Source organism: Rhinolophus sinicus, chromosome 13, assembly GCF_057876585.1.
Source record: "Rhinolophus sinicus isolate RSI-liver-muscle chromosome 13, RSI-T2T, whole genome shotgun sequence".
Taxonomy (NCBI): domain Eukaryota; kingdom Metazoa; phylum Chordata; class Mammalia; order Chiroptera; family Rhinolophidae; genus Rhinolophus; species Rhinolophus sinicus.
Window position 1 is genome coordinate 24,304,604 of NC_142513.1, and position 19,126 is coordinate 24,323,729.

The 19,126-nt window shown below is 51.6% G+C and overlaps 1 long non-coding RNA gene across 2 annotated transcripts; it reads right to left on the reverse strand.

The window, feature by feature from the left end:
- Positions 1-1,341: 1,341 nt before the first annotated feature.
- LOC141568279 (uncharacterized) lies at positions 1,342-18,731 on the reverse strand. 2 transcript variants are annotated; one of them, XR_012491399.2, is made up of 3 exons: positions 14,853-18,731; positions 4,097-4,186; positions 1,342-1,989 (listed from the first exon to the last, which is right to left on the reverse strand). It is a non-coding gene; the product is annotated as an uncharacterized LOC141568279 (long non-coding RNA). The 2 variants fall into 2 exon arrangements; XR_012491400.2 differs by lacking the exon at positions 14,853-18,731 and adding an exon at positions 6,391-10,075.
- Positions 18,732-19,126: the final 395 nt, after the last annotated feature.

Consider the following 19,126-nt stretch of genomic DNA (forward strand, 5'->3'; position numbering starts at 1 on the left):
CACACAGGAAGCGTGAGGCCGCAGAGCCTGTGTTAGAGCACAGGCCTCCGGGGGGACACTGAGTCCAGCTGTTCCAAAGAGCATCCATGCATTCACTCACCCAGCCAGGCGTTTGTTTGTTTGTTTTCCCAGCAAACACTTATTACACCCCAGGCAGGCTGCTTGGTGCTGGGGACCCAGACATGAACAAGGCCAGCCGAGTAGTGGAGCACACAGCCCAGAGAAGCAGACAGATGCTAAACACGTAATTAAAAGCGTGATGGATGCCACAGAAGAAAAGCAGAGAGAGCCCTAGGAGGAGACAAGAGGGGGCCGCCAATTTCTCCCACTTGTACAAGGTTTTATAGCAGCCTTGATGGGGGGGGGGGGGGTAGGGGGAGGGCACGGTTCCTCCAGCCCCCTGCCTCAGAACCCCCTAGAAAGCAAGCCCGGTCCAGCCCCCAGGCCTGCAGACTATCCGGGCATGCTTCCTCCTGAACACATGCGCAGGGAAGGCCACTCTGAGGTGTAAGAAACACAGCTTTAGAGGCCTAGAGGGGGTGGGGGTAAATGTTTTCTAACCATCCACCACGTCCTGAGCTCTTGCCAGGCCTCTGCGGTAGGGAGAATTAGCCCCAGTTTATAGGCAAGCAAGCCATGGCCCAGAAAAGCCCAATGACCAGTGAGGGCAGAGCAGGGAGAAGAACCCAGGCCTGCCAGACCCCAGATCTCCAGGAAGGGCCTTAGAGATGGCCCCACTCCCAGTTTCCCGGCACACAGCCCCACTGAATGTGAAGGGGAAACAAATAGCCAGTATCCAGTAAGCCCAGGCTGCTGGTTATAAGGTGCCTCCTGTACAACTTAGTAACATGGTGATAAGAGGCTCTGGCATCAGAATGAGTGGGTGTCCAGCCAGGTACCTGCGTTATCAGCCGCATGGCCTCAGGCACGTTGTCTAACCTCTCTGAGCTTAGTAAGATGAGCATGATGGTAGGACCATCACAGGGAGGGTTGTGAGGAGTTTCACCCCTCTGGGCTTGTTGGATCCTCTATGCCAATCACACTGGCTTCCAGGGTCTTGTCAAACATGCCAGGTCCTCTCCCTGCTCACAGTTTTGCACAGGCTGTTCCCTCTGCCTGAACACTTTTCCTCCAGACAGCCACATGTCTCTCTCACTTCACCCGGCCCTTTGGGCCTCTGCTCAAATGTCACCTTTTCAGAGAGACCGTCATCCTGGCAAAAGGAGCTCCTGCACCATCACCTTGCGTCCCTTCACGCTGCTTTATTTTTCTCCCTTGCGCGATCTCCAGCTTTTACTCCCATCTCCCTGCGCAAGAACAGGCTACACGGGTGCAGAGACGTTGTTTTATTCACTGTTGTTTCCCCAGCCAAGGCACTTGACTAGGACCACACAGGCCTTCTGTGTCCCTGTGGCAGTGCAGTCCCCTAGCAGCCCAGGGAATGTGTCTGTGGGGGGCTAGTTCTAAGCGTTCTGCTCTTAGCCTGGCAGAAGCAAGGCCTGGGCAGTGCACGTCCCCTGCTCTGCAAACCTGCTCAGGCCTCCTCCTTGACCACAGCCAAGACTCTGGAGAGAGGGGCAGTGAATGCCTCTGGCCCCTCCCCGAACACCCTGGAACTGGCAGGCAGTGGAAAACCAGACCCAGGCTTGGCAGGGGCTTGGCAGGGGCTCAGTGCCGAGGGGCAAGAGCCTGCCAACCTCCCTCCCCCAAACAGCAACCAATTGTTCCAGCAACTCCCAAGTGCCATGAAGACCTCCCAGCGGCCGCTCTTTCGCAGAGACTACCACTCTCAAAGGGCCCGGCAGCCCGGCTGCTTCCGGCCACGACAGGGCATGGCGGTCCTGGCCTCGCAGGAGGCCCTGGGACTTCCGGGCCTGTTGGGAACTCACAGCCTGGTGCTTGGCGGAGAGCAGGCGAGGACAGATCCCGAGGGCCGCCTGTCCACTTGGCATTTGTATGCAGGTGGAGGCCCCGAACATGAGCTGGAATCTATCATGAGAAAATAAAACACTCAGGGAGAGCAGGCCTCAGAAGACAAACGGCTGCAGGCCGAGGGTAATAGCCATGCTTCCTGAGCTTTCACTATGTCTCACTCTTGGGGGCAGCTCCACATGGGGACTTACGCACCTCTCACAACAGGGAACTTGGGGGTTCTCTACTTGTCAGAGAAGGGAATGGGGCACAGGGAGGGGAAGCCACCTGCCCAGAAGAGAGAAATCAGGGTTAAGACCGAGGCCTCCTGGCCCCAGAGGCAAGGCCCTGACTGTTCTGTCACATCCTGAACCTTCCTTGCAGGGACAGCTGATGTGGGGGAGGAGGGCTGGTCACTGGAGTCATGTTTCCATGGCAAAGCCCTCATTTGATGCACCCTCCCCACCTCCCAGCTGTGAGTATGAGTCTGGCCTTGGACCACCCACATCAGAAGGGGATGCAGGGAGCTTGCTAGAAGGCTCGTTCCCAGGCCCACCCTGGACCTCCTGGGACAGGATAATCTACCTTTCCCCATGATTCTCATTGATTCTGATGCTCACCTGAGTTTGGGAACTATTGGCTTAGAGACAATTCCGACCTATACAGAACTAGTTGTTTGTTTGTTAGGTGAATAGACCTTTATAAGAGCTGTCAAAGTGGGATCTGGAGGTGATAAGAAGAACTGTTTATTGATCATTTACTATGTGGTAGGTAGGTCCTCTTCTAAGTGGCCCATGTCCATTTCATCCTCCAAACAACCACATAGAGGAGGTAATATAATTATTTTGCCCATTTCACAGATGAGAAACCTGAGGCATGGGGAGCCTAAGTTCCCTTGTACAAGATCGCATAGCTAGAAACGGGCAGAGCCAGGATTTGAACCCAGGTCCATTCAGGTGAAGGTTCCAGAGCCTGTCCTCTTACTGCTAAACTAAAGTCAGGGTCCTATCTCTACCCACTCAGCCCACCCACCTCACCCCCGTTCTGGAAGCCCCAGTCTTACAGGAAAGGAAGAGCATGCACAGGTTGTGAACTTCATGGGGACGTTCACTAAGGGAGGGGCTGAGGAGACACAGGAAAGGGACACCTGACCCAGAAGAAGGTGCTTGCTGGAAACGCCTCCTTAGAGGAGGCCCTTGAGGGTCGGGCTCTGTCTGACAATTAAACAGGAGCATGCCAGGCAGACACCTGGAGGCGTGCTCAGAGAATTGTCATGGGACAGCCACGTATGGCTGGGGGAGCACTTGGTGACTAAGAAAGGCCTTCAAGTCCTGACTGAGGCGTCAGATGGCATAGGTGCCCCTGAAGGGCAGAGGACACTGTCTTTGCATTTGGAAAGCCCATCCTGTGGCATGGGCGGGCTGAGTTGCAGGAGGAGAGACTGGAGGCAGGAACATCCATGGTTCAGGTGACAGGTGAAGCTGAGAGAGGATAGCAACACTGAGAATGGGAGCAGACCGAACTGACGGGAGACACACCTATGAAAGAGACCAGACAGGACTAAGGCTGGGTGGCTACGGAGATGGAGGGACGGGGAGGCAGGCCAAGGGTGTGTGAAAATTCTGGGAACTGGTGGGATAAAGGCACCCAGGAGGAGGAGAGCAAGTAGGGAAGATGAAGAGTTTCTTTACAGGCACGTTGAGTCTGAGGGCCAGCGGGGCATTCAGGATGGAGGTCCAGGAAGAAGACCTCCGACTTGGGTGGGAGTCATCAGGGTGGGGCGGAGCTTCAAGTTTGAGGGTGGCTGAGGTCACCTGATGAGAGGTGATGTGAGAGGGACAGTCCCTCCATCGCAGGCTCCCAGCCTTTGACCACACCAGGTGTCCTTCCTTGACCAGACCTCTCTCCTGCCTACGACACACCCATTCTCTCCTCCCCACGTCCTCAGCTGGGGGGTGACGGGAAGCTGCCGCTTATCCTGCTGTCCTCTGAGACTCAAATAATCACCTGGGGGAAGTCCGTCTTCCCTCTGAGTGACCCCAGCTCCTTCTGGGTGCCCTGTACACGTTTGAGGCACCACACGTGAACTAAGCCAGGCATGTTTCGGTGGTGTGGGGTCACGGATGGAAGCTTCCGAGGGAGTGAGCTTTGGGAACTCTCTACTTTCAGTTACCCCCATACTCACATATCCACCTTCCTGGGCTCCCTGGCAAGGGCAGAGTTCCGCTTATCGCCAGTGTGGCTGTAAGCAAATCACCACCCTCCTCATCTTCATCTGTAAATAGAGATGTTAATATGTAACTAATAGGGAATGAGAGTCTAAAGCAGGGGTGTCAGAACTTTTTTCAACGTTTTTCACCAAGGGCCATATGCGGTAAAATATACAAACAGCCGGGCCACTCACTCGTATTGCCTCACCTCGTTTATTTAAGTAAGCTAAATAAATTTTTGGAATTTGCTGCGGGCCAATTAACAATGGATCATGGGCCGCAGTTTGGACATCCCTGGTCTAAAGGGATCCCGTGGACGAAGCCCTAAGGAATGGCTGGGGAATGGGTCAAACCCTGGAGTCTGTGCCCAGACCCCACTGGACCCTCATTGGAGGGCAACACAGACTTCCATCTCCATGGCTGCACAATGGGGATCAAAATTGAACACAATCATGTAAAAATTAAACATGCAAAAGGTCTGCACACAGAGGGCAGTGCTGTAAGGTAGGTGTGACAAGGACAGGGCCTTCCTGGGCCCAAGGACAGCAGGGGCTGCTGCTGAGGGTGGCCAGTGCCCTGGCCTGGCCCAGGCTGGAGCCTGGGTTGGGAGGTGGCCAGATCTCAGGGAGATCTGAGCTGTGGGCTGGCGCTGGCAACAAAAGGTATTTGCATCAGACAATGGGTGAAGTGTCTTGTTATTCCATTAACTTATGTAGCAACGACTGACTGCCGCAGAGGGAAGGGAGCATTGGAAACCCACAGGGTGGCGGAGGCTGAGATCGCTGACCAGCAATAAGACTGGGGCTTCCAGGGAGCTTGGCAGCCTGTACAGGAGCTTCAGGGGGTGACCTTTGGGTGGAGGGGTGTGGGTGAAGCCGGGCTTCATCATAGGTCCCCAGTCCCCAGCCTCAAGGCAGGAGACACAGCTGGGAGCAAAATAGAAGCACATCCCTGACACCATGGCACCCGCCGTCAGGAGAAGGTCTCAGGAAGAGGGGACAGCAAGCACAGAGGCCCCAGATTGGACTTGACCACACACAGAGGACAGGAAGGAGGCCAGTGTGGCTACAGCAGAGTGGGCAGTTGAGGATGAATAGGGAGGGAGAGCAAGGAGGGACCGGGCAGACAGAGCAGTGTCAGCTGTAGGATTTGGGTTTGATTTTAAGCGCCATGGCTGCCCCTGGAGGTTCAAAAGCAGGGGAGGGACGTGGACTGATGTAGATTGTTCAAAGACCTGCTGGCTGCTGGCTGGTGATAGTTTGCAGGGGCCAGGATGGAAGCAGGAGAGTTGACAGGAGGCTAGTCCAGTGTCCGGGTGCAAGCACTGATGGTGGTCAGTAAGGGTAGTCCTGGGGGAAGCAGAAGGAGGTAAATGGACTGGAACTGCGTTTTAAAGGTGCTGTGGACAGGACTTGAGAATGGATAAGGGGGTGAGGGAAAAAGAAGAGATGAGGATGACAGAGATTAAATGAGATTATGTATGTGGGGAAAGGGTTTATTTAGCACAGCACCTTGCACATGCTCAGTAAATACTGCCCCTCATAAGAGCAAAGAATTCTGCACCACGGCCAGCCGTCTCCTAGGATCAGCCCTGAAGGGCTTGCAGGGTGGCGTTTCTGGTCTCAGTGTCCTGGGTTGGGCCAGATGACCTCTGCGGGGAAAACAGGGGACTCTCCACATGGGGAGGGTTGGGCAGTCATGCTTTTCAATGTGTGCAGCGATGGCATGAGCACCAGGCAGGGACACGCCCAGTGTCCCTGAGCTTGTCAGGAGCAGAGCAAGAGCCATGAACCAAGTCTCCTGGGGCTGTAAAATCCCTTTGGGGATGTGACAAGTCTGATTTCCCACATGGGAATTCCAGCAGCACCTTCCTTCAGCATCTGCTGTGAAGCTGCCTCCGAAGCCTGTTTCCTGGCCCTTCTCTGGAGCCCTAGGCGTCAGCAGTGCCAGCAGTCCCACCTCATAGCCTTTGCACTTGCTATTCCCTTTTCCCGAACCTTCCCAGGACTGTGCCTTACCCTCTTGGCCCAGCAGTCCTGCAGAGGTCAGCCTGCAGAGTTGACACTGGCCTCGCTGGGCCTGCAGGGTTTCCCAGCGCGGGGCAGCAGCTTAGGCAACCCAGAGGGTCAGGTCATTAGTATTGTCTCATCGCCGCCGACTTGGAAAGCCTCCCAGTCCTCAGGCTGCCAGCACCCACTTTGTGGCACTTCAGGCCCCCACGCGGACTGCTACTGGCTCCTGGGGGCCAAGCCATACAGGATAGACCCACCTTTCCTGCTGGGACACAGCCCAGGCGGAATCTCCCTTTCTTCCTTCTCTCCCAGCTCGGATGTGAGTCAGGGAAGATCCCACTGACATTTTTCCTCTCTCCTTCTCCCCAGCGCACAAGGGCATGCATAGACACAGCCTTACGTGGCAGGGAGCAGAGGTGGCACCAGCTGGAGCCAATGCCCCACGTGCCTTGCCTGGTAAGGCCATCCAGGAGCCTCCAGCCAGGGTGTTCCTTCCTCGTGTCCCTGAGGCTCCAGCCTTATACTGGCCCCAGACTCGAGATATGGGTTTTATATTTAACCCCAGTGTGGTTCCTGCTTCACTCAGGGCCAAGTTCAGACAAGAGGCAATCAGGGGCTTAAGTGGCTGCCAGAGAAGGCTAGCTGCCTGGTTATTAAATATTAAGAGGCAAGAGCTTGGGAACGTATAATTGCAAATGAGACTTTGAAGCAGATGTTGCCAACAGCTTGGACCAGCGTTCACAGTTGGGACCAACGGGAGATTTCAAGTCCCCAAGCTGGACTGCTGGCAACTGCCCTGCATTTGCTAGACACCTGCTGGGTGCCAGGCTCTGAACCGGATGCTACAGGTACAAAGATTGACCAGACATGGTCTCAGCTTCAAGGGGCTCCCAGTCTGGCAAAGAGGACAGATTAATCAAGCAAAGACCCATGGCCTAGGGTGGTAAGTTCTGGCTCACAGGTAACCCTAAGGGTGGTGCAGGCCCCAAGGAAACACCTATGAGGGACTAGGGAATAGAGGCTTCATAGGGGAAACTTTGAATCTGTTCATCACTCAACAAACATTTATTGAATATCTTTTATGTATCAAACATTATCGTAAATTCTAGGAAATAAAGTATTAAGTAAGTCAAAACTCTTCTCTCATGGCTCTTACAATTGAGTGGGAGCTTGCAGTCCACAGATGGACAAGAGTTTGCACCACAGAAAAGAGGCAGAAAGGAAAAGCCCATGCAAAGATTTGGAGGCACAAAAAAGTGAAATATATTGAGGTGAGTGGGGAGTTCAAGTGTGGCTGGACACATGTGAGAGGGAGGGATGGGATGGCTAGTAGTCAAGGCCTGAGAAGCTGCCACACTGAAGCGTTTGGGTGAGTCCTGGCAGAAGTCAAAGCACAGTGGACTGACCTCTCTCAGGGACAGTCCATGGCTCCTAGGGTCCCTGGGATAGGACGAGTCTGGCCTTTTAAGCCACCAACCTGAGAGCCGTGAGAGGAAGGAAACACCCCAGTGGACATCCTGGGGGAGGTGGCTGCCTGGTTAGCCGTCTACCCCACCCCAGGCTGGGTTACTATACCTCCTCTGCTGAGGGCCTTGGAGGAGGCCCACCCCATGGCAGTCCTCACACCTGCAGTCTGTTATGCCCGCTCCTGAATGGCTGAAAACATATCCTGGGAACATAAGCACCTTTGTCTCCTGCAGAAGGTAGAGTGGGTAATATGAGAGCCTAGACCAGTCCGGAGACAAATTTTTGCCAAGGAAAGATTCCAGGTCAACATCCCTAAGAATGTCGCAGCTGACTGGGCCTCTCTCTCCACTGTCCTGCCCAAGCCAGAGGGTGGCCGGGATGAACTTTCAAGGTCATTCCCCGGCCATCATTCTATACAAAGAAAGGCGAGAAAAGGGGGAAGAAGAAAACTGCATTTGAAGATGTTAAGAGCACAGGAAGATTTGAGGCCTTGGATGTGGTCCTAAGAGTCTCTAGAGTTACAGGAGGATGAGATTCTAGAATTCTCTAGATCTAAAATTCTAGGATTCTAGAATCCTGCGATTCTAAGACTAGTTTGACTGGGGAAGAAAAACATCACATCCTCTTTATAGAATTCATGCCTCTGGAGAGAACCTCACACCCTACCTCCAAAGACAGCCAGGCTTGCTTTCCCCTTTTCTGCCTCCAAATTGTCTTCTCGCTTCTTGGTGTCTGTTCCTCTACACACCTCTCCCCAGTCCCTCCTCCAAGCCTGGCAGCTGCACATTTGCCATCTGCATATAACCCCGTGATTAGCACAGCCTAGCAGGGGAGGAGGGGTATGGGCCCTTGCTGCCTGCTAGTCAGACGGCCTTAAGTCAACCAGGCTGCAAGGAGTCACCCCCAAAAGGGCTGAGCAGGAAAGGGGAAACACACTCAGGCAGACACACACAGAAATACACAAAGAAAGGCCCCTGGCACACAGACATACAAAGACATACAAAGAGAGAGAGACGTGTACACCACACATGGACATCTGTACATAGCACATGCAAGCAAACCAAACACATACAGGCAGACACAACCCCACAGTGACACCCCCCAAACACACAGACATGCAAAGACCCAGGGAAAGACATGCAGAGTACACATGAATATTTGCGGTCCAACACACACAGGCGCACACACATCCATAGAGACAAAGCCACATGGAGAAACACACAGCAGCATGCACACATACACATATGTGCAGACAAACACATGTAAATAAACCCAAACAAACAGATGCATGTGGAATAGACTCACACACTTCCAGGAGGACACAGCACTGAGTTGTCAGTTTACCTTCCAAATGAGAATTGGCAGGAAATTCACCCTTTTCATCCCCTTCTCATTCTTCTGCCACCCCACTCATTATTGAAGGCCTACTATGCATACAGCATGGCGTTAGGCCCTGGGGACATCCCAGAGCTATGACACAGTGGAGTGGGAGGGAGCAGTTCAGTTAGGCCATGGCAGTTCGGAGGCAGCTGCAACACATATAGGCAGTGAGTTCGGGAAACCGTTCCCAGAGCTGTACAAAATGGATTGCCCTGAAAAGTAGTAAGCTCCCCATTGCTAGAGGCAATCTAGTATAGCAGAGAGGTTCACGCCTTACATAAAGAGGGAGTGCTGGAGGGAACTGAAAGTCTTTAAAATCCCTTCCAGCTCTAACATTCTTTCTATCAATTCCACTGGGCTTCAAAAATTTTTTAATCATGTTCCCTATCAGCAAAAAAATTGTAAACACGCACTCCCAGTGTATGCTTATTTGTTTTTTTATAAATGTATTATATACTTTGGGACTAATATGTACTTCATAAAACAGACACAAAAATAGAAAAATTTAAAATAATGAGATGAAAATACATAGATGGCTCCCTTAAACGACAGGGGGAATTGGAGGGAGAGTGATGCAGTGTTTACTGAGTACCTCCCATGTGCCAGGCTTCTGATAAATATTGTTTCTTACATCTTCAAAATAGTCCTGAAAAGAGCTGTTGTTTTATCCTTCTTAAAGATGAGAAGCTGAAGCACAGAGTGGCAAATGTTGTTTCCCAAAGTCACACCGCCTGCAGCTGGCAGGGCTAGAATCTGGATCGAAGCAGGCTGGTGCTACACTCCACGCTCCCAGGTTTTGCAGGGAAGGGGTGGGACTTGCAAGAGGGTGGAATGAGGGGAGACCCCTTCGTTTCTCTGGTAGGCAACCTTTGCAAGGTTCCAGCCCTCAGCTGAGTGGGAAGGGCTGCAAAATTTGTCAAGAGCCACTCATGACATCCCCAAGGATTTGGGCTTGAAACTGAGCAGCAGGTAGGATTCTCAGGCCACAGGCGCAGTTGGGCAACACACAATACCTCGCTACTCAAAGTGTGGTCTGTGGGCCAGCAGCTTCAGCTTTACCTGGAAGTTTGTTTAGAAATGCATGAAATACGGTATGAGGAATATAATCAATAATGTTGTATAGATTACGTAAGGTGCCAGATGGGTCTGGGCTTATCAGGGGGATCACTTCATAGACTGTGTAGATGCCTGACCACTGCGCTGTACACCTGAAGCTGAAGTAGAATAATGTTGAATGTCAACTATAATTACATATATATATATATATATATATATATATATATATATATATATATGTTACAGGATATAAAGTACAGCATAGGGAATAGAGTCAATGGAATTGTAACAGCTATATACGATGTCAGAGGGGTAGTAGATTGGGGGGGTATCACTTTGTGAGAGGTGTAAATGTCTAATTATTATGCTGTTTTATAGACCTGAAACTAATTTTTAAAAAAACAAGAAATGCAGAGTCTCAGGCCCCACCCCAGACCTGCTAAGTCAGACTCTATTACAAACAAAGTTAAGGTTTGAGATGTCCTGGATTAGGTCTGTGATCCAATCCCTTTGGGATGATGGGAAGCAAGCCCAACCTTGGTCATTCTGTGTCTCCCTCATCTCCAGAGTTTGCTCAGTTCCAGAGTCAGAGAATCCAGGAAAATCTGAGGTGGCTTCCAGGAATCTGTCTACATGATTTTCCCCGTAGCTCCTGAGCCCATTTTCCTCTAAGAAAAGTCGAAGGCCCTGCCTTGGCCTGTGGGGCTGAGAGGACTGGGCCGTGTTTCCTCTCCTAGCTCGCCTGCCCCCACACTCCCCTCACTCTCTCTGCTCTAGTTTCCCGGATGCTCCACTGTCCTTGAACAGGCCACCCCAGGGTTTTTGCACAAGTTGTTCCTTTTGCCGATATTCCTGTGGCTCTCCCTTTCACTTCCTTCAGGAAATACCATTCCCTGAGCAAGACCCTCACTGTCACCCTGTACAGAACAGCAGCCTCCCCTCACCCCGCCATCATCCATCTCTGTCCCTCACCCTGCTTCCTCTTTCTCAGCAGCTATCACTGCCTACATAGTATATACACCATGGTGCATAACTCATGTGTTTATTTTTTCATCGCTCCCACTAGAATGTGAATGCCTCAGGCACCCAGCACAGCCCCAGCCCATAGTAGGTGCTCAATAAATATCTGTAGACTGGATGAAGGTTGTGCCCATTGTCCCACCTGTGGGCTCCCACTGGCTCAGTTGCACTGCAGAGGCTTGGGGCCTGTGGTGAGGCAGAGGCCTTGGAACCCAGGTCTGATTCTCTGGGGACACCATGAGGCCTGACCCAAGCCATGTCCCCACGCTTCGGTGGAGGGGAAAGGGCAGCATTTCCCTCTGATCTGGGACCCTCCGGCTTCTCCAACATGTTCTGCCTCCCCCCAGCCTCTCCCGTCTCACTGATAATTCCTTCGGTTCCAGACTTTATCAAAAAACCAAGAGGGCCCTTCTGCCAAAATCCCCACAGCACCTATTTACTAAACACAGTTAATTGCTTGAAACTGAGGAGAAAAAACACTAGGAGAACAAATACACTAACATGTTCTGATTTGGTCAGTCACGCTTCTAGGCGGTGAGTCTCGGGACTACCTTCTTTCCTTCTCTGTGCCTTGGTTGTCTTACCATTCCAAGGGACAGTTACTGCTGTTTATGCAGGGCAGGGAATGAGACTCAGTGAGAAAGAACTCCAGTGGTGGGATGGTTGGTGTAAACCACCCAGTGCCCCCAGGCATTTGTGGGGTGGGACAGGGAGGAATGTGGATTGAGGATAAAGAGGAGGAAAAGGAATTTGATATCAAAAGATATGGATTCATCTCCCTTGCTTGCACTGGCCCAATATGTCACCCAGGCAGCCCCTGTCCCTCAGAGAGCCTCTGTTTGCTCATCTGTACAATGGGTGGACGTGAGTGGCACAAACTCTAGCCAGGTGAGTCTGGCATCCAAGCCCAGGCTTCACACAGCAGACTTTGAGGCTCCTTTGAAGTAACAGACCAAAGAGCTCTGGAAATGAGCTTGGGGGAGAGAGGCACCCCACCTTCCTCCTTTCCCAGTGGCAGTGGCAGCACGGAGGCAGGCATGGCCTCCCACTGCCCCCAAGGCCCCAGTGCTGTCTCCTCAGAAGCTGGGAGCATAGAAAGTGGTTTGTGTGGCTTTGGCTTTCCCTAAGAGCCAGGCTGGATGCTGCCCTGGGATAGATACTTCCTCTCAGGAACAGGAATGAGGCCAAGTAGAGTCCTGGTCTCCCTGCCTGGGAAGGAAACCCAAGTTCAATGAGGACATGTATTCCTCCAAGAAACACAAGCCAAGCCGAGCCACCAGGGCAAAGGAGCCTGCACCCTCAGTCCAGCTGCAGGCACCTCATGGACAGAGCTGCTCCCTCTCAGCTCCTTCTTTCACCCTGTCAGCAACTGTTTACTGAGCCTCTGCTCTGTGTAGGCATGGCTCCAGGTGCTGGAGAACAAAGACACTGCATGAAGCTCACATTGGAGTGAGGAAAGCCACAGCAACCAAGAAGTATATCACATTTAAATGCCATCAAGAAAATAAAGTAGGGTAAGAGGGTAAGAAATGACAGGCCACTTTTAGATAGAGTGGTCGGGACAGGCTTCTCCAAGGAAGGGACATTTGAGCAAAGATTCAAAGGAAGGGACAGGACAAGCCAGGCAGCAGGCAGCCAGCTGGGAAGAGAGGGTTCTGGGCACAGGGAGCAGCAAGTGCAAAGGCCCTGAGGTGGGCACCTGCGAGGCTTGTTCAAGTAGAGTGAGCTGGGGAAAGAGTGGGGAGGAAAGGTCAGAGGGGGGTGGTGGGTGGGATCATGCGAGGCCTTGTGGGTCACATTGAGAGCTTGGGGTTTTATTCCAAGAGATGAGAGGCAAGGCTATTGGGAGGTGTAGGCTGTAGGAGGGACAAAATGGGAAGTGCTGTGAGGAAACAGGAAGGTAGTGAGGAGGTGATTGCACTAATCCAGGTGAGAGATGGAGGTGGGTGGGATTAAAGGGTGATACAGGTGGTAAGGAGTGGTCAGATTCTGGGTTTATTGTGAAGGTAAAGCCAAGAGGATTGGCTGGCAATACTGTGAGCGGAGAGGAAGAAAAAGAGAGGGCTCAAGGATACCAAGCAATTTTACCTGAGAACGGCAAGAGCGGAACTGAGATGGAGAAGATGGGACAGAGGCAAGCGTCAACCATGGTTCTCAGCTGTTGTCTGCGTCTCTCTCTCTCTCTCTCTCTCTCTCTCTCTCTCTCTCTCTCTCTCTCTCTCTTTCTCTCTCTATCTCTATCTCAAGCTCTCCCCTGCCACTCTTTTTATCCATTAATCCTGCCCTCAACCTGTTTTCAGATGAGGAAACTGAGGCTGAGACCCACCCAAGATTGCACAGCTAACGAGGGGCAAGCTCTCAGCCACTGAGCTCTGTTGTCCCATCACCACTGGGAAGAGTTAGAGTCATCTGTTCATTCATTATTTCATTCACCTGATCCTCCCGTGCCTACAGTACATCAGCGAGTGGGTGCTGAGCCACAGCGGGGCCTGAAAATCATCAAGCCAGCCCCTGGGCGGTGAGGGAGACTCAGAAAGGGCACTGTGGGGCCACCCAGACTCATACACAGCAAAGTAGAAATCAGAATGTGCAGAGGTTGGCAGCAGAGACTGAGTAATGAAAAAGCCTGGATTCAAAGCCAAACTCTGCAGCTCGCAGGCTGCGTGCTCTTGCACAAGCCCCTTAACCTCTCTGTGCTTCAGTTTTCTCATCTGAGAAATAGGAATAAGAATTATATCCGCATAAAAGAGGGACTAAGAAGCATGAGAGCATCCGCTGCAATCCTTCTGGCTTGGGGCTTAATAAGCGCGCCTACATTTTTGCTATTATTAGTATTATTATCAGGCAGAGACAGCACTTGAACTCAGGTCTCTCAGTGTACGCTGAGGCAATCAGCTGTCTGTCCTGATGACAGCCCTTGCATCACTACCCAGGGCTGTGTGGGGAGCATCAGCTCTGCACAGCTGGGCTCAGTTTCTGGCAGAGCCAGATCCCCAGAGCCTGAGAGCAGTGTTTAGGGCCTGACAGCACAGTCCCACCCCTGACAAGCTCGAAGAGATGCTTGTTTGCCTGCTGAGTCGCTTAGTCGCTAACTTCCCCAGGAAAGCACTAATTACAGCATGGCTCCCCCCACAGCCTTGGCTCTGTGATCTGTCACTGCCTCTCAGCTTCGGGGCACTGGCTGCTGTTTCTGAGCCAGTGCTGTCACCCACTTTGCTTCCCCTGGGGAGGTCAGGACAGAAAACAGAGGATAGACAGATCAACCAATAGGAAAACTGGGGCTGGGCTCATAAACCACAGTCTGTTCAGTGGTTCTCAAAGTGTGGTCTCCCGACCAGCAACATCAACAGCACCTGGGAGCCTGTTAGAAGCACTGATTTTCAGACCTTGCCGGAGGCCTGCTGAATCAGCAATTCTGGGGGTGGGGCCCTGAAATCCCTGTTTAACAATCCCTCCAAGCTACGCTCATGCCTGCTCAATTGGGGAACCACAGCTTTGAGTCCTGTGCAGCTATGGTGGAAGGGGGGCATGCTGTGAAGAGGTGATTATAACATGGGGTGCATTGAAGCCCAGGCTCAGAGAGATCTGTCTTCAAATCCAGGCTCTGCCAATGTCTTGTGTGGTTTGGGGCAGGTCATTTTTTACATTGAATACATATTTATTGACAACCTACTGTTTACTGCTGAAAGCCCTAGGCTTCAGTGGTGGAAGAAAACAGTGGCAATACCCAACATCTTTACTTATATTCACTCATTTAACCCTTACAAGAAACCTTTAGGCACCGTTCTATCATTACCTGAACTGGTGGGTGATGTACAGATGGTCAAAGTAACGTGCTCCAGGGCTAGTCTGAGGCAGTACTGGGGTTTGAGCCATAGATGTGCTTCCAGAGTTAGGCACTGGGCCACTGGGCTGGGCTGGTTTGTGGCTAGTTAAGGAAAACAGACAAAATGCAATAAAGACACATAACACTGGCAGGTCGTGACGCGTGCTTTGAAATAAAATAATGTAGGGAAAGGGATAGAGTCCATTGGGGTGGGTTGGAGTGGGGGTATTTTAACAAGGTGGTCTGGCAAGGCCTCTCTGAGGAGGTGACCTGTGAGCAAAGACTTCTCTAAGGCAGCGTTCTTTCTGTAAAGTGCATTAATAGCACCCCCTCCCAGGTACGCTGTGACTATGTCGCGAGAACATGCCTGTGAAAGTATAGTAGATGTTGAACAAATAGGAACGGTTGTTATTCGAAGAACTAAGTTCAAATCCTAACTGGCTCGGCCCCTCACTAGCTGAGTGTCCATGGCAAGTGACTCCATCCTTCTGAACTTTGGTTTCTGCAGCTATAAAATGGCTGCCGGGAGCCTTGGCGATAACCCACATACAGATCAGAGAACAGAGCAGGGGTGCGGTAAGGGCACTCCCACCTCATGTCCCCACCCCACTTTCTCTCTAGCCTGTCAGCAGCTCCTCTCTGGGGCTGTTGGTTCCCTGGTCCAGGCCGCCCAGGAGACCTTGCTGTTTTTATTTTTATTGTTCTGGCTCCAAAGCTGAGGCCTCTCACTCCAAATGGTTCCTCTTGCCCAGAAAAATAGGTCGTTGGCAGCTCCAGCCTCCTGACAGGCCCCACACAAAGGCAGCCTGGCGGGCCTGCCTGCTGACGCCAGTCCAGGGTTACGGGAAGTGAGGAGCTGAGCCCAGGCAGGGCTGGTGCCAGGCAGAGCTGGGTCCCTGCAGGTTCCAGCATGCCCTGGCAAAGTGACCCTGGTCGAGTTGTGTTCTGCCTCTGGTCTTGTTTCCCCACCTTTGGGAACATAGTGAAGTTGCTGAGGCTTCAGTGAGACAACGCATATGGAGGGGCCTGGCACACACAGAGGAACCATCACCCCACCTGCAGAGGCAAACTCCAGATATGCTCCCGCCATGGTTGCTTTCACACCTGTGCCACTACTATCTCTGGGATCAGGGTAGACCTGGTTATTCCCATTTCACAGATGAAGAGACTGAGGCTCATTTAAAAAAAAACAAACACATTTTCCCTAATCACAGAAGTTAAATTGGCAGCATCTTGGCTTTGAAACCCCTGACCCTCCCTTCCTTGAGCTCATTCTAGTCTTCTTCCCAGCAGGTCTTGGGCAACAGGAAGGGATATGATCTGACTTCTATCAAAGGATCCCTTCTGGTTGCTGAGTGGAGAATAGATGGAGGAAGTGGGGGGAAACGTGGAAAGAGAGTGTCCAGGTGGGAGATGGTGGAGGCTTAGACTAGGGCAGTAGCGGCAGCAGAGATGCTGAGAAGTGGTTTGGTTCTAGATGTGAAGAGAAGGTCCAGCCAGTGTGATGTGCGGCTGACAGATTGCACACGGAGAGTGACAGAAGAGTTGGGAGCCATGCAGGATGGAGTCGCCTCTGGCTTTCCATCTCAAGTCTTTCAGATATTCACTCAAACATCACCTCCTCTGAGGCCTTCCCTGACCCTCTCCCCTCTCATAGGCCCTCCTGGTCCCCTTCCCTGCTTTATTTCCTCATATAGCTTTATCCATGTCTGACAGACTAAATATTTTATGTACTGGTTTGTTTATTCACTCCCACTAGAATGTCAGCTCCTTGGGGCAGGGGGTTTTGTCTGTTTTTTCTCACCTGCTTCATCCTCAGTGCTTAGCTCAGTGCCAGGCATACAGTAGGTGTGTAATAAATACTGTTAAGTGCATGAATGAATGCTATATGTATGAAAGCAATTCAGTTTTAATCCAGGGCAGCCCAGGATGCTTCCTATGGAGGTGGCTGATTCTCTTCACTTATCTGCCATAATCTCGCTGTGTGACCTCAGACAAATTGACCTCCATCCTCAGTATACCCAGCTGCCTGATTGGTCTCAGTGACCTCCCAGGCATGATGGTCAGCCAAGGGTGATTTTTCTGTGGACTGAATCAGGAGAACAAGGCCCAGGTCTCCTCCTGGGGTGGAGGTGAGGATGAAAGGGCCTTGGTGTTAGGAAGCCCTGCTGGGTGCCTGTGCCAAAGTGCTATATATAAACAGCAGGTGGTTCAATAATAATCCTTCCATAATCCTCAATTTCCTAATCCCAGGCAGGTCTCCAGTGAGTGTGTGTGTGTGTGTGTGTGTGTGTGCACGTGTGTGCGTGTGTGTATCCTGGGAAATAGTGAATGGATGGCAGAAACTTCTGGAATCCCAGGCCAGGAGTCTGCCTCATCGCTGACCTTCACCAGCTGCCTTTGCCCCCACTCCTACACCAGGTGGATTCCAATGATGGATTTTCCCAGGACTCTCAGCTGGTCACCTTCATGGTCTTGGCCAGACGTGGCCTAAAGAGTTAGAGGTTCCCTACCTCCCACTTCAAATACTAGGAGGACCCCAGAACCACCTCCTTACTGGTGTCGATTCCACGCTCCCCTTCCTGCAGCCCACTCTCCACTAGCAGCCAGAGTGGCCTTTTAAATGCATGAATCAGACCATGGGGCTCCCCTGCTTAAACCCTTCAATGATTTCCTACCTGCAGAATAAATGCAGGCACTTTACCAAGCTGAACCCCTCTCCCCCATCCATCGCACATTCCCTCCAGCCACACTTGCCCCAGGGCCTTTATATGTGCTGTTCCCTCTTCCTCAAATCCTCACTTTGTTGCCCCTTCTTACGATTCAGCTCCCAGCTTCTCAGGGAAGACTTACCCTTATCTAAATGAGGGTTTTCCTTCTCACTCTCTGAGCTCAATCTTCTGTTGTTCATTAATTATTTCTACTTGTCGACTTATCTGTCTTCCCACTAGAATGTAAATGTCTTGTGGACAGGGACCTTGTATGATTCCCTGCTGTATCTCCCACACCCAAAGAAAAAAAATTTCCCTTGTACTTCAAATACTGTCTAGAATCCTGTGGGCTCCCCAAGGACTGTCGCCAAACACTTCACTTATTTATCAAATGTTATGTAGCACTTAGGACATGCTAAGCACTCTCTAAAGTGTACAAATATTAATGCATCCAATCCTCACACCAGCTTTTTCAGGTTGATACTCATGTTGGCCTAATTTCAGATGAGGAAACTGAGGCACAGACAGGATAAGCTATTTTTCCAAGTCTACACAGCTCATAAGAGGTAGCTGGCAGGATTTGAATCCAAGGAGTCTGGCCCATGCGCTCAGCAGCTGCACCCTTCCTGCCTCCCTGTCTTAACACACCAGGCATCTGACAGGGAGGCTGGGGTGGGAGTGGGGGTGTCACTTTGCAAAAGTCTTCATTTTATTTAGCCTGGGAATCAGAAATTCAAACCTTGTTTCTACCCCAGGCCTTACTCTGTGGCCTTAGACAAGTCCACTTCCTCTCTGGGCCTCAACTCCCTTTTGTTGCTTCATTCATATGCTCTTAACAGACTCATGAAGCGAAATTGGTTGTTGTGTATTTCCAAGTCCCAAACCCTCCAATTAGCAGAGGGTCTTGGACTCCTTTCCCTCCCACAGTCTGGAGTTACCTTTTGCCGGGTAACCAGCCCTCCCACTGCCTATCACTGACCTGGGATGGTAGATAGGTAGATAGATAGGTAGTAGGTAGGTAGGTAGGTAGGTAGGTAGATAGATGGTTGGATGGATAGATTAGATAGATAGATGATAGATGGATGGATGGATGGATGGATGGATGGATGGATGGATGGATGGATGGATGGATGGATGGATGGATGATAGATAGATAGATAGATAGATAGATAGATAGATAGATAGATAGATAGAGGCTCTGTCCTCTCTGAAGACTCCAGGCCTCTTGCCTCTGTTCCCCTCCTTTCCTCTCACCTTCCTCATTGTCTGTCATTTTCCCAGAGCCCAGACCTTCAAATCCTCTCTCTCCTCCACACCCTAAATCTGCCACCCCTGAGAGAGGCACTTGCCAGAGAGAGCCCGCCTCCCTAGGGAGGCCAGACCCTTCCCCTCTAGTCTCCCGGGCCACAGCCCCTCTTCTCACTCATTCTCCTCCCTGCGCCTCTTTTCCAGGCGGCACCAAGTCCTTCCTACACACACGCTATTTTTGTAAGATCACTCTCTCCTTCCTCTCCCCCTTCCCCCTACATTCAC